Genomic DNA, 14,798 nt, shown 5'->3' on the forward strand with positions numbered 1-14,798 from the left:
ATGATGCCACTGTGGAGCTGCTTGATCGAAACGGCTCCAGATGTGTAGGAAGATTCCAACGTCGTCCGCAGTCAAAATAGGACCAGAATGAAATCTATAGATTTCTGCGTGATACAACTATCACTTCAACCATCATCTGCCAACTGTTAGATGGTTCATCTAAAAGTAGACAGATTATGGTTAAAGTGATTGCTGTATCAATCAGAAATATACGGTTACCAGTCTGGCCCCTATTTTGACTGGAACCGAGGTTGCAATCTTCCAATATGGCGGTCAGGGAGCCTGAAGATGGCGTAGTAAATCACCGAAACTGGAAGCCAAAAAAATAACTGTTTGGAAATTAGATGGATGAAAGGTGTTTGATTTGACATACTGTGCTGAACGGCTACCATATGTGAGAAGATGGACATACAGTCATTTTATTTCAGTGAACGTTCTTCCCATGACACTCCTTCCTTTCCACACTTGTGGATGTGATATATCTTTGCGAGAGGGAGATCCACCACATGTTTGATGTCTCTCGCGCCGTGCTGTTTACCTGGTAGCCAGGAGCCGTGCTTAAACTCCTCTCCTTTTGACAGCATGCATGCTTAGAAACGAGCTCTCCTGTGTGCGTCCTTACCATTACTTATGTTACACCACCGAATGTACTGTTTCGACCTATCTCAGATCAGTGGAATGCCCTTGAACCCTCAAGGTTATTAGCGAATTTCACGACACCCAGTTTTTCACTTGACTAGTCATGGGGGACTGGAATGAAGTTGAAGGGGAGGAAGTAGACGGAAAGGTTACATAGGCTAGGAACAGGGTATGAGAGAGAGTAGGTAAACTAATTGAGTTCTGTAATAAATTTCAGCTTGTAACAGCGAATACTCTTTTCAAGAAACAAAAGAGGAGGAGCTGTACTTGGGAAAGGCCGGTTGATGCGGTAAGATTACAGTTAGATGACATTATGGTCAAACAGAGATACCGATTTCAGATACTGAATTGTATGAAGTGTACCCAGGAGCAGATACAGACTCAGATCACAACCTAATTTTGATGAAGAGTAGGTTGAAGTTCAAGACATGTCCGAAAGAACAGATACCATCGGAGACCACACAGCTCGTTAGAATGAAATTACAATGAAATGAACACCCTTAACTGCTTACAGGCGTTGACATACGTCAGCGGGGACAGATGAAAATGTGTGCCCCGACCGGGACTCGAAGCCGGGATCTCCGGCTTACATGGCAGACGCTCTAACCATCCGAGCCACCGAGGACACAGGGATTTATCTCTGGCACTCCTCCAGCGAAACCCACTTTCTCAACGTATTGTCCCGCACTAAATTCGTAGTGCCACCACCCATTATGCCCATTAACGCGGAGCGTAACCGATTCCCGTAAGAGTTCGGGCACTGTTTGTGCATTCGCACTGAAGAAGAAGATGGTCAAGTGGCCGAAAGTACAGATACCATATATAGTTAAGGCTCACCGGCCACTTGACCATCTTCGTCTTCTGTGCGAATGCATAAACAATGCCCGAACTATTAACGGGATCGGCAACGCGCCGCGAGTAATGAGTGTAATGGGTGGGGACTACGAATGTAGTGCGGGACAATACGTTGACAGCCGGCCGAAGTGGCCGTGCGGTTAAAGGCGCTGCAGTCTGGAACCGCAAGACCGCTACGGTCGCAGGTTCGAATCCTGCCTCGGGCATGGATGTTTGTGATGTCCTTAGGTTAGTTAGGTTTAAGTAGTTCTAAGTTCTAGGGGACTAATGACCTCAGCAGTTGAGTCCCATAGTGCTCAGAGCCATTTGAACCAATACGTTGACAATGTGGGTTTCGCTGGAGGCGTGCCAGAGATAAATCCCTGCCGTCGCGCTATTCTCTGCGTACTCGGTGGCTCAGATGGATAGAGCGTCTGCCATGTAAGCAGGAGATCCCGGCTTCGAGTCCCGGTCGGGGCACACATTTTCATCTGTCCCCGTTGACGTATGTCAACGCCTGTGAGCAGCTAAGGGTGTTCATTTCATTGTAATATTTATTTTGTTTGTAAACTAACAATTATAGCCTTGACAAGACATATGTTTTGAGTTTGGTTAATACATCTACGCACGCATGGTACTAACAAGCCGTTAAGTTTACTTTTCCCGAGATCAGGGAAGGTGCTATTGAGACGCGTAAAGTGGTGTGACACTCCTTCCAATAACGAATGTGGAGCTCACTAGCAAATGGAGGAATCTGTCAGGGTTCGTACGTATGCTTGCCAGAATTTGTCGTATACACATAGGCCTATTTATCGTGAAATAACAATCACTTATTAGACATTATTTCTGTTATCTGCGTTGTCTATTACCACAATCAATGGCAAAACTGAGTGTGGAGGTGAAAAAACGTTTATTTAAAGATTTCAAAATTTGAAGATTCCAGAATTCTGGAAGGTATGACGTCAGCAGCTGTATAGCGTACCAAATTATTCAATAAAATAAACTGCAGAGAATCGTACAAGTTGCGAGCTTATACTCATTATCAAACATTCGGCTAAGCTCTGCAGTATCATCAGTCACGACAACCATACGGCTATATACTCTTCTAGGTGATTGAAATCAACCCCAGCACTTGTAACCAACCTGTTTCTACGCGTTATTACGTTAAGATTAGGGTCGCCACCGACTATAACCATACTACTAATGAAAGGTTTGGCAGAGTCGGAAAATAAATTAATTTGATCACAGACCAAAAACTCATAAAAATGCATACGTCGTGATATCGCTAATAGGGGATGCGATGTAATTAATAATATTGCCTGTGCACTGTTCATGAGAAACAAACATTTAAAATAAAATAGAAAATACATGAACACTGTGCGTAAGGAAACGCGTTGGATGTGCTAACGGGGAAGCTACGAGGTGAGTGGCTTAGGTGCAAAAACGTAACCTCGGAATATAAGAGAAAATTGTGGATAAAACCATTCATTCCTAAGATATCGATGTTAGAATTGTACACAATTCCTGATAACATTAATTCCTAAAACATTAAAGAAAAGCATCGATACATTCACCGTTATAATGTACACCTAAAATCATTGGTGTGAATCATTCACATAACTGCTGTTGCCTGATAACTGATCGCAATAACTCGAGAAACGGTACACGTTTCGCAGTACACCCGCGTGCCAACGTGGTTTGTGGAGACGCAATTTCTAGGTATCGTGGCCAAGCTGCAACAATATCACATCACACAATCATGAACAGTTAACATTCTTTAAAACAAACATGAGATCGGGCAGTTAGTGATGACGGTAGCCCAACAAACTCTAATGTTCTACCACGTGGTTGGCTCCCCACGGACGAAAGACACATAATGCAAGGAAAATTTACGAGAAGGCAAATCTATTAATATTTAGAAAAATAAAAGCGTATACAGGCACAGCTGAAAGCAAACAGACATTCATACTGAAGCGAGTGCTCACTTCTTATCGACACATTTGTGTGGCGCTCTTCCGGCGGATCCAAGTCTGCTACATAAATTTACTAAAAGAAAAATCTGCCAAAGTTTTGCATTCCTTGCTGCGACAAGGCAAAGCAATCTCTCAGAGTTGAAAAGGGAGACCAAAAGCTAACAGCTCTCCTCTTGCCAAGTAACAACGCGCCACGCGGTCAGTCTAACTCACCCTTCTTCGACTGGAGCACAGCTGTGGGCGTTTCGCGTACCGGCAGCAGACTGCCTCCCTTTTTCTTCTCCAGCCTCTTCCACGCTCCGCGTGGCCCGGAAAACCCAAAGATGGCATTTCCGCCACCAACCTAACGTATATGGATTTCTCACAAGTAGCGCAAACCTCTTTGCCTACTTGACCACTACGAAAGTTGGCTATTCTGTACAACTGCTGCTGAATCTGTATGACTATCGCAGAATTTCTGCAGCAGAGTAAGCCACCGTCTAGCAATGTGACACACAACCACATTCATTCAGTCACACCACTATGAGAATTATGAGAAAGAGAAACAAGGAAAAGAAAGAGAAGTGCTAGTGAAAATTGGCTACCGGACTAATGAAAGGTGGCTACAGGACACTTTCACACTAATTGAAAAGATGTGTTTAACTTATATGTATAGGCATATGGCTGTCGCAATTGATGTTGTTGCACAGGTTAGTAGATGATTTGATAATGAGCTTAGTCTCGAAAGTAGTCATCAAGTAATAAACAAAAGCAATACTGTAACTTGGGCGGTTCTCTGCAGTTTATCGCATAATTTGGTAAAATCATTTAACTGAGGTTTTAGAGCTCATCTTGGCACTTCAAATGCTTATTCTTGGATTGTTTAATGTGCATCACACTTACATGTTATGCAAAAGAACAAAACAAACGGAAAATAGAAAGATATGGTAGTTAATACAGACTTTTACTTTCTCTACAAAACAAAACAAAATTCCACACGAAATTAAGGTACTTATGAGCTTCCATAAGAGAACAACAGCGCTTACTTTTGTCACATCCTTCAAAGCGTATGTTCGTAATGGCCTCCCAGCTCGTTTATGATAGCTTCATTGATTCGTCGTCTTAGAGTAGCTTCAACATCGATGACGTCTCCGTAGACGAGCTCATTGATGCACCCCAGAAATAAAAGTCCAGTGGATTTAAATCGGGGGATCTGTGCGGTCATCACTTATGGCTTCCCCCCCAACCCATGTGTTGGGAAAACGACCATCTTAATACCTTCAAATCACTCTTGTCAGTGTTTTCCATACATCCTTTCTCGCGGATTTTGCGAAGAACTTCCCTATTGCGTACTTTATGAGTATTTTTAACAGTCTTGTGAAGCAGCACATCTCAGATGCTACGATTCTCTTCTGCTCTGATTTTCCCATAGTCCATACTTCACTACCATACAATACTGTGCCCCAAACACACATTATCAGAAATATCTTTCTAAAATTAAAGCCTGCTTTCGATATCAGGAGACCTATCTTGGTCACGAATGCCAATTTTTCCACTGCCAATCTACTTTTTTGTACTTTTTACTCCGTCAGATATGGGTAACATTGCTGCCTAGGTAGCAGAATTCTTTAATCTCATCTTCTTCGCGAATATCAATCCTGATATTAAATATATCGCTGTTCTCATTTCTGCTACTTCGATTTAATCTCAATCCACATTCTGTAATCATTAGACTGTTAATTCCATTCAGCGTATCCTATAATTCTTCTTCACTTTCATTCAGGATAGCAATATCATCAGCGAATCGTATCATTGATATTCTTTCATCTTGGATTTTAATTCCATTCCTGAACCTTTGTTTTTTCCCAGCATTGCTTCTTAGATGCATAGTTTGACAGTAGGGGCGAAAGACTACATCCTGGTCGTTCACCTTTGTAATCCGAGCACTTCCTTCTTGGTCTTCCACTCTTATTATTCAGTCTTGGACCTTGTACATATTTTATATTACCCGTCATTTCCATAGCTTACCCTTATTTTCATCAGAATTTCGAACATTTTACATCATTTGACATTGTTGAACGAATTTTCCAGGTCGACAAATCCAATGAACGTGTCTTGATTTATCTTCAGTCTTGCTTCAACCATCAATCGCAACGTCAGAGCTGCCTCTCTGGTGCCTTTACATTTCTTAAAGGGGACTGATGACCTGAGATGTTAAGTCCCATAGTTCTCAGAGCCAACCTTTCTTAAAGTCAAACCGATCGTAATCTAACAGATGATCAATTTTCTGTTTCCTTCTTCTATATATCGCCAGCAACTTGGATGCATGAGCAATAAGCTGACTGTGCGACAATTCTCGCACTTGCCGACTATTGCAATCTTCGGACATATGTGGATGATGTTCTCTCGAGTGTCTGATGGTGTGCTGCCAGTCTCAAACATTCTATGCACCAACGTGAATAATCGTTTTGTTGCACTTACCCCAGTGATTTACGATGGAACGTTATCCATCCATTTGCGAGGTGCCGGGACTAGCAGTGTATTTAACACTAAATTCTTCTCATTTGTAAATGATGCTCTAAGCCCCCCCCCCCTTTCTAACTCCGACTTTTGCTGTTGCACTTGGATTAAGAAGAAACGCGAACTGACTGTAATCGACACTGCAACTGGAGTAGAAAAGAGTTTGGCACGTGCAATAATTTAATTGGATAGAAATTAAGGAAAGTTTCATTAACGTAGTGAGAAATGAAAGGGATTCTCTACCGATTAACAGAATGAAAGTTCTGTCCAAAATAACAATTTGATTTATTATGACTAAACTCATAATAATAAACAAAACACACGAAACATTTACAATACATCAAATTGGATACTCAAATAAATGCTGTGAAGGTGAAGTTGCCCATAAATTAGATTGTGACATCTATGACCAAGTGGTATGTGGAGCCAGTTCCTTGCAACTCAAATCTTAAGAGAAACACCCAGCCAACCCAACATTAATTGCTGCTGCAGTAGTGATAACTCAACCAATGAACACCCAAGACAGAACAAAGTTAGAAAAGACGAACAGGCGCTCTCTGCTGAGCTGTGATTATCACCTATCAAAATTCCCTGATTTGCCGGTGCTGCGGACGTACATTAACAAGCTGTCTTCTTAACTGCAAGGACACGATCTGGCATACCGGACGCGATGGCTGGTTACTTCGACGTCCCGACGTGGTGATCATAATGTCGTGAGTATAGCCCGAAGCAAATTATCCTGGTCTGGTTGTTCCAGACTAAAGACTTCCTAGCAACGCAAATACGCCTCTTAGGGGGACGAAGAAGGCTCGCTACACAATCACAGACGATACAGTGAGTGATTTTAACAAGAGATGTCACCCAGTAACTCTGGTACACTCAACTTTAGCCAAACTGCTCAAGACGGACAACATCGGTCGCTTGTACGCAGAACGCTCAATTGCCAACTGTACTCGGAAAGCTACGTTGAAGTCGAAACTTCAGCAACTTCGTTAAACAGTTACAATCAAATAAAAGTATATTAGACAGCCAACGGAAGGCAGGCTGTTCAGAGCAGCGAGAGCTCAGTCTTGTAACCTACTCCGTCCGAAAGGCGAGAGCCGACTCTCCCAAGAGCACCCGTACAAGCCGAACACAGAACATTCCCGCCCCCACGACAGTGACCGTGGTTAAATGTTCCAATCAGCAACTCGAAAACTGGTGGAAAATTCCACTCTATTGCCGAAGCGCTACCATTCCACCAACGGAGATTCTTGGCGCCAATTTCTGCGCCGATTTTACTACGTCACGGAGCTATGCCCTGAGCAAGCCAATCACAGTTACGATTTTGCAGAAAACGCGGGAATTTGCCCGCCAAGACTGCCTGGGGACACTATTCATTCCCACGCCTCGCTTGTAGCCCGACAGAAAGTGTTTTCACTAAGTTTCTGCAAAGTAGCGGAATCTCTAGCCCAGCCGCTCCTTTAGGCCCCTGTGGGCGTGTCGTTCCCACTCTTATGACAATGTCGGCGTCTGGAAAGCATCCACTCGACTCCCTCACACCTGTCGGCTTAACCCTTTCAAAATCACCAGAACCCGCCTGTCACTGGACCACCCGGGTGACGAGAGACACTGCGTGGGAAGTCCGTGTGTGAAGGAATAGCAAATTTTCACCACATGCGGTTAGAGAGGAAAATCGAATTACTCAGAGTAAGATAGAAATATGAGAGGGGGCTCATGCCATCTCTCACATTTAACCTTATTTGATTTTATGTCTTCCCAATCTCTTCTTAGATCTGATTCTAGTACTGTATTTATCATGTCGTCCCCCTTGACCATATTCTCCTTCTGCCACGTCATCAAATTAATCCTCTCCCTCATAGAGGCTTTCGATGTATTCTTTACTTGTGTCCTCTCCCTCCTCTGCATTTGCCAGTGGAATTACCGATGTAATCTTAATGTTACCACCCTTACTTCTAATTTCACCTAAAGTTGTTTTGACTTTTCTATATACTGAATCAGCCCTTCCGACAATCATTTCTTTTTTGGATTTCTTCACATTTTCCAAGCAGCCGTTTCGTCTTAACTGCTCTGCACTTACTATTTATTTCATTCCTCAGCGACTTGTATTTCTGCATTCCTGAATTTCCCTGATAATTTTTGTACTTCCTTCTTTTATAGATCAGCTGAAGTATTTCTTCTGTTACTCATGGTTACTTTGCAGTTACCTTCTTTGTACTATGATTTTCTTTCAAACTTCTTTCCCTTTTTAGAGATGTCCCTTCCTTTTCTACTAAACTGCGTAATGAGTTATTTCTTACGGCAGTATCTACAACCTCAGAGAAATTGATGCTTGTCTCTTCATTCCTTAGTACTTCATTATCCCACTTCTTTGAGTATTGATTCTTATTCACTAATCTCTTAAACTTATGCCTACTCTTCATCACTAACTTGTGATTTGAGTGGGTACGCCTTACAATCCAGTATCTGATTTTGAAATCTCTTACTGACCATGACGTAATGTAACCGAAATCTTCTCGTGTCTCCCGGCCTTTTCCAAGTATAGGTCCTCTTGTTGTGATTCTTCAACAGTGTATTCGCTATTACTAGCTAAAATTTATTGCAGAACAATCAGTGAGCATAAAACACGTTCCAAACTTCAGCAACTGATAGATGTAAGCTTATACTCTTGTGCGTCAGTTAGACGATCCTTCTTGACAACGGGGATGACCTGTGCTTGTTTGTAACCTGCAGGAACTCTTTGCTCCTGGAGAGACCGTTTGCATACTGCTGCTAGAAGGGAGGAAATTTCTTTCGCATACTCCGTGTAGAATCGTGTTGCCACCCCGACTGTTGTAGCGGCCTTCTCTAGGATTTCCGGTGCATTTCTATCCTATGGGCACATATTTTGATATCAGGCATTTTGTCATTGCTTTTAGGGATGTACTATAATGCGACCTATATGCGGCCCCTTCTGTATACGACCGGACGGTGGTCTACAGTGCATCTTTTTTCTTAATATTTGATACGTTTTCACACACGTCCCAGAAGAGGTCTTCTACAGCCATTTCAATTAGCATAAAATGTAGTTGCATTTAAGGATAGAAAAGACAATAACACGTAAAAAATTTTACTAACAAAGAGTTAGTGAACTGTTACAATGATAACTCAGGATTAAAAGGAAGGTCAGCGTTGGCCGTAATATTGATGTTTTATTGATAGCAGAATCGATTTTCGATCACATAGTGATCATCTTCATTGCTGTACAAATTAAACTCAGACACTGGTATCAAGTTACCAATAACCAAAACTGAGAAGCGATCACAATAACTCAATTTCGCTATGTTATGCTCAAATATAACAAAATCACTGAGCGTGACTCAGGATTAGTTATGGTGATGCAATTGAAGCACAGTATTTATACATTTGGGTGTATAAGTGGATACTGAACGAATATCTCTCTGAAAGCTGGTAGAGCATAACGCGTCCCCTATGAGGACTGTATTTAGCGATTAGTAGCGATGTGTCGCAGGCGTGCAGGTGCTGCAAATAACTGATGTGTGTGTGTTGCAGCTGATAAACGCCTCCTACACGTTCTACGCGCTGCTGAGGCAGATGAGGGACCGCTAGCGGCGTCTTCAGAGGCTTCCTCGACAACTCGCCACCAGACACCTGCTAGCCGGAACAAGCGCCCGCACGACGCCGTCCACACAATACGCCGCCACCTGACACCGTTGCGAACATCGCAACCAACTACACCGCGGAAATGCAGAGCGTGAATTCCGACTGTGTAATAATCTGTTTGCTGATTCAGTGATTGTTAAACGGAAATAAATTGCACGCACCAGTTGCTGTTCATTAAAGATTTACAGCAAATCGCCGTAATTGGCATTGTTCCCTGCTGCCTGCTTTGTGCTGGAAGCTCATTAATACGACGTAAATAGAATACTCGAGCTATGTCGACTCGTAGCCTGCGATGTTCTGTGTATTTGTTGTTTGGCATATGTCAGATAATGAGACCAGCGCCGTGTTCTGCTCAAATATAACCAAATCACTCCTCATTATATGATTTTACATTAATTATTTTTCATGTATTGGTTGCTGACGTGCTGCAATATTCGTATATTAATTTCCGAACTGAAACTGTGTGTCGCGGGTTAGAGATAAGTTTGCAATTTTGTATGATGTGGAATGGGTAGACAGTTAATAACGAATCAATGTGGCACGTCCATGCCTGCTCCCATAACATGTACAACCTCAGGAAATGGAAACCAAATTTTAATCGCTATCTAGAATATTTACTTTATTAAAATGATAGGTTTCAGCCTAATCTTGGGCCATCTTCAAATCAGCACCATAAGCTGAACTTCATGATTTCTAGAATAGCCAGTAGACCCCAGTCGTTGCAGAGAGAAGCAATTTCAGCGACTGAAATATACTGACTATTCTAGACATCGGCAACTTGACGATGCTGATCTGAAGACGGCCTAAGACTAGGCAGAAATCAGTCATTTTAATAAAATAACCATCGAGATATAGACTGTTTTTTCACTGGTTTTATTTAGCTTACAAGGTCGCTGTTTCCCAGAAATGTTACCAAAAATTGGAATAAATACTGCTGTAAAAAAAAGAAAAAATATATTAAGCACCCATAAAATCATGAGACGCCACTGTAACTTTGTGCCCGACGGGTACGTAAATCATGACGGTTACAATTCTCTGTAAAACGTATGGCGACCACCAGAGTTCACTAGCGTAATTCGCGTTCAGTGTTATTACTAGGGCTGGTAGGGTAGATGAGGGCCACGAACAGAGTCAGAATTTGAATGATAACTGTGAGAGACACGGAGAAGCCGCATACTGGCATATGTCAGATAATGAGAACTGCGCTGTGTTCTGCTCAAATATAACAAAATCACTCCTCATTATATGATTTTACATTAATTATTTTTCATATATTTGTTGCTAACGTGCTACAATATTCGTATATTAATTTCCGAACTGAAACTGTGTCTCGCGGGTTAGAGATAAGTTAGCAATTTTGTGTGATGTGGAATGGGTTACCAGTTAATAACGGTACTCCGTCCATTCCTGCTCCCATAACAAGTACAGCCTCAGGAAATTAAAACCAAATTTTAACCGATGTCTGGAATATATAAAATCAGAAAAAACAGTGTAGATCGCACGGGTTATTTTATTAAAATGGTCGGTTTCGGAGTAGTCTTAGGCTATCTTCAAATCAGCACCATCATCTAAACTTGATGATTTCTGGAACAGTCAGTAGACCTTGGTCGTTGCAGAGAGAAGCAATTTCAGTGACGGAAATCTACTATTCCAGACATCGTCAACTTGACGGTACTGATCTGAAGATAGCCTAAGACTAGGCCGAAACTAGTCATTTTAATAAAATAACCAACCCGATGTAGACTGCTTTTTCACCGATTTTATTTAGCTTACGAGGTAGCTGTTTCCCAGAAACGTTACCGAAAATTGGAATAAACACTGCCATAACAAAATAAGCATCCAGAATATCGTCAGACGCCAATGTAGCTTCGTGCCCGACGGGTACGTAATTAATTACGGTTACAATTCTCTGTAAGACGTAGAGCGACCACCAGAGTTTACTAGCGTAATTCGCGTTTAGTGTTATTACTAGGGCTGGTAGGGCATATAAGGGCCATGAACAGCGTCAGAATTTGAATGATAACTGTGAAGGACACGGAGACGCTGCACACTCGTGTGAAAGAGCGTTATCATCAACTTGATAGCGTTTGAAAAGAGCCTCACTGCGGGTATCTGCTTGGACGGTTTGACGAATGGGGCTATGTTGAGATTGGGATATACAATGGCTGGACTACAGGGGTATGTGAGTGGAGGCACACTCATCGTCAAGTTTCCGGTCGTCCACATCCGACATCTACACAGTAAGATCGCCATGTTTTGCACCAAACACATCCGTACCTGCTATCCGACACCAAGTAATGGACCTCCTGTGGCTCCTCCTTGCGCCGCATTGGTTGGAGACTCGCAGCAGGCTGAATAAAGAATTACTGTCCACGAATAGGTTGTCGCTAACACAACACAAACTACGGTGGTTGGACTGGTTGCGTTGCATTCTTGAACTCAGGTACTGCGCTACCGTGAGTAGTCGGCGAGTCCGGATGAGAGGTCTCATTCTTCCAATGATTTGTAGAGGCACAGCGGTGTTACCCCTGGCTTCAGGGTGAGGGGAGCCATCGATATGGCTTCAGGACACGACTGGAAGCGACTGAGAGAACTCTGGAGGCACGACGCTACGTCACGGACGTTCGGCGTCCTCGTGTGTTAACTCTGATGTGACAGTACCGTGATGCCATTTTTCAACAGAACAGTGCTCGACCACATCATGTGTATGTGATACTGAGGTACTTCCGCAGCCAAAATGATCCTCACATATGCAAAATTTAGTTAAAACAACAGTCTAGATTGGAATGATACATATTTATTATGAAAAATTTCGACTTTAAGTGAAACATCCCCTTAGAAAAATTTATAAATGACTGCTGGTATACCTCTGCTGATTTTCAAACAGCTGAGCAAAACTGAACGTACTCAGACATTTCTATCTTTACTTATTCTGATCAACACTAAACTGACACAATATTTTTAGCGCAACGCAGTCTGACTTTCAATAATCCCTACAAAAGAATGGCTCTGACTAACAATAACTTATACCTTTCATGAATCACTTACCTCACAAAAATCTTCGTTACTCGAACTACTGCAACACAGCAAGCGCCAGTACTGCCTACTAAATGAAAGATTCTAACTACTGAGGGCAGTAACTATTGATATGAAAGATTTTGATTTAGAACAAACAATGTATTTACCTTAATAGTGTTCAAAAGTCATAACATATATATCAGTTCATGACATCCAGTCTTACAAATTTCCCTTTTATGACGGACACACGTCCAGATCGTCCGCTCTCAAAACTCTGCCATCTCTCTCCCTATATCCACCACTGCTGGCGGCTCACCCCCAACTGCGCAACACTACGCGCTCTTCACATCCAACTGCCCAACACTACAATAGCAAATATTCCAACAATGCAAATCAGCCATAGATTGCACACAGCACAGTCGGTGATTTTCCTGCAGAGCGCTACGTGGCGTTACCAATATAAAAACCTAACATAAGTTAAAGTCATCTTGAGAATGTGAGCCCTGGAAGGGTAGGAATAGCAAAGTTAAAGAGAGTACTAAAACGAAGGCGTTACAATAAAATACAGAAATATTACCATGTAGCAGTTTTACAGCATTTTGTAATATATTTTTCCCGTTTCAGTACCTAGTTTGCATTTATAAATTTTGCTTAACATTGCCCCAATTTTTTCGTCACACGCCGCCCCGTGGTAAGGATGATTTTCGTTTGTTCCAGAAAGGTATGTTATGGGTCGTCGTCGAAGATACCGACCTGTATCGTTACCATGACTATAGTCGGCATCCCCAAGTCTACTTCTTTGGTTTCTGAGCTTCCATGCTGCTTTCTACTTTACCATTTGCATTTATAATTTTTGCTTAATATTACTCCAATTTTCCAGTCACTCGTCATCATGTGGTAAGGACGATTTTCAGTTCCTCCGGCAATCTATGTTACTAATCGTCCACACAATAGTCGTTGAAGATATCGACCTATAGATCTCTATCGTTAACATGACTGCAGTCGGCATCCCCATATTAATGTAGTTTACTTCCTAATTGTATTTTCACGTGGTATCTGCACGTGCATGTAATTACTTTCCCTAGTTTATTTCTCTATCGGCAAAATGTTGATAAGATTTAATTGCGGTGGTAAGTTTCTATGAGGCCAAACTGCTATGGCCATCGGTCGCTAGACTTACACATTACTTAATGTAACTTAACTAACGCTAAGGACAACACGCACATCCATGCCCGAGGGAGGACTCGAACCTCCGACGGGGTGAGCCACGCGAACCGTGCCAAGGCGACCAAGACTGCCCGGCTACAAATGTCGATAAGAACGATGTTTTTGTCACTCATGCCAATGTCAGTAGACGACACTACTTCCTCGTTCGTTCTGTAAATTCGCCTGTTTTCGACATTAGAAGCCTACTTAACTGATGATTGGTAATGGCTTAACTACTTATATATTCTTATCTGGCCTACGAGAACTTAGTTTGTAAATTTCATATAACGTTCACTTTTTGTGAAGCGTTTGCCATTGGCTGGTGCTAACGTAATCCGTATTCGTCGAGGAAACTGCACGCTATTTAACCCGTTGCTCTGCGGTTATCAGTCACAGTTACGATCGTGCTGCCGAGGAGCCGCCAGCGCCAGCCATAGGGGTGAATGTAGCGTTATTTCTGTACAGGGTGAGTCAAAAAGGACTTTACAACTTCAGAATGATACAGAAATTTATTGAGATAACTTACAAATCAGTAGATGTGTCATTCTGTAGCAAACCACCTCAAGTTTCACAGAGAAGTGTCGATCACCATTTTGGTTCGAGATGACTACAATTTTTGATGCAAATAACACCCCATCTGCAATCATGTTTTCCCCGCACTCGTTGCAGCAAACAAGGCGTAACTTTCGCAACCGCAACTTAGATTCGATCTTTCCTTTCGCATAAATTGTTTTGTGGGGTAGGAATACACAGACGAGCCTTAAAGAAGCCCCAGAGAAAGAAATCGAATGGAAGAAACTCTAGGGAGCGAGGTGGCCTTGTGATTGGCCCTTCACGGACACCAATCCACCGACATGGGAAGCGATTATCGAGAAAACCTCCAACTTCCGTGAGGAAATGAGGTAGTGCAACGTCTTGCTAGTGTTAAATCATCCCACTTCGATCGTCTTCATCGATCTGCGGAAT

This window comes from Schistocerca serialis, chromosome 7 (genome assembly GCF_023864345.2).
Source record: "Schistocerca serialis cubense isolate TAMUIC-IGC-003099 chromosome 7, iqSchSeri2.2, whole genome shotgun sequence".
Lineage (NCBI taxonomy): Eukaryota > Metazoa > Arthropoda > Insecta > Orthoptera > Acrididae > Schistocerca > Schistocerca serialis.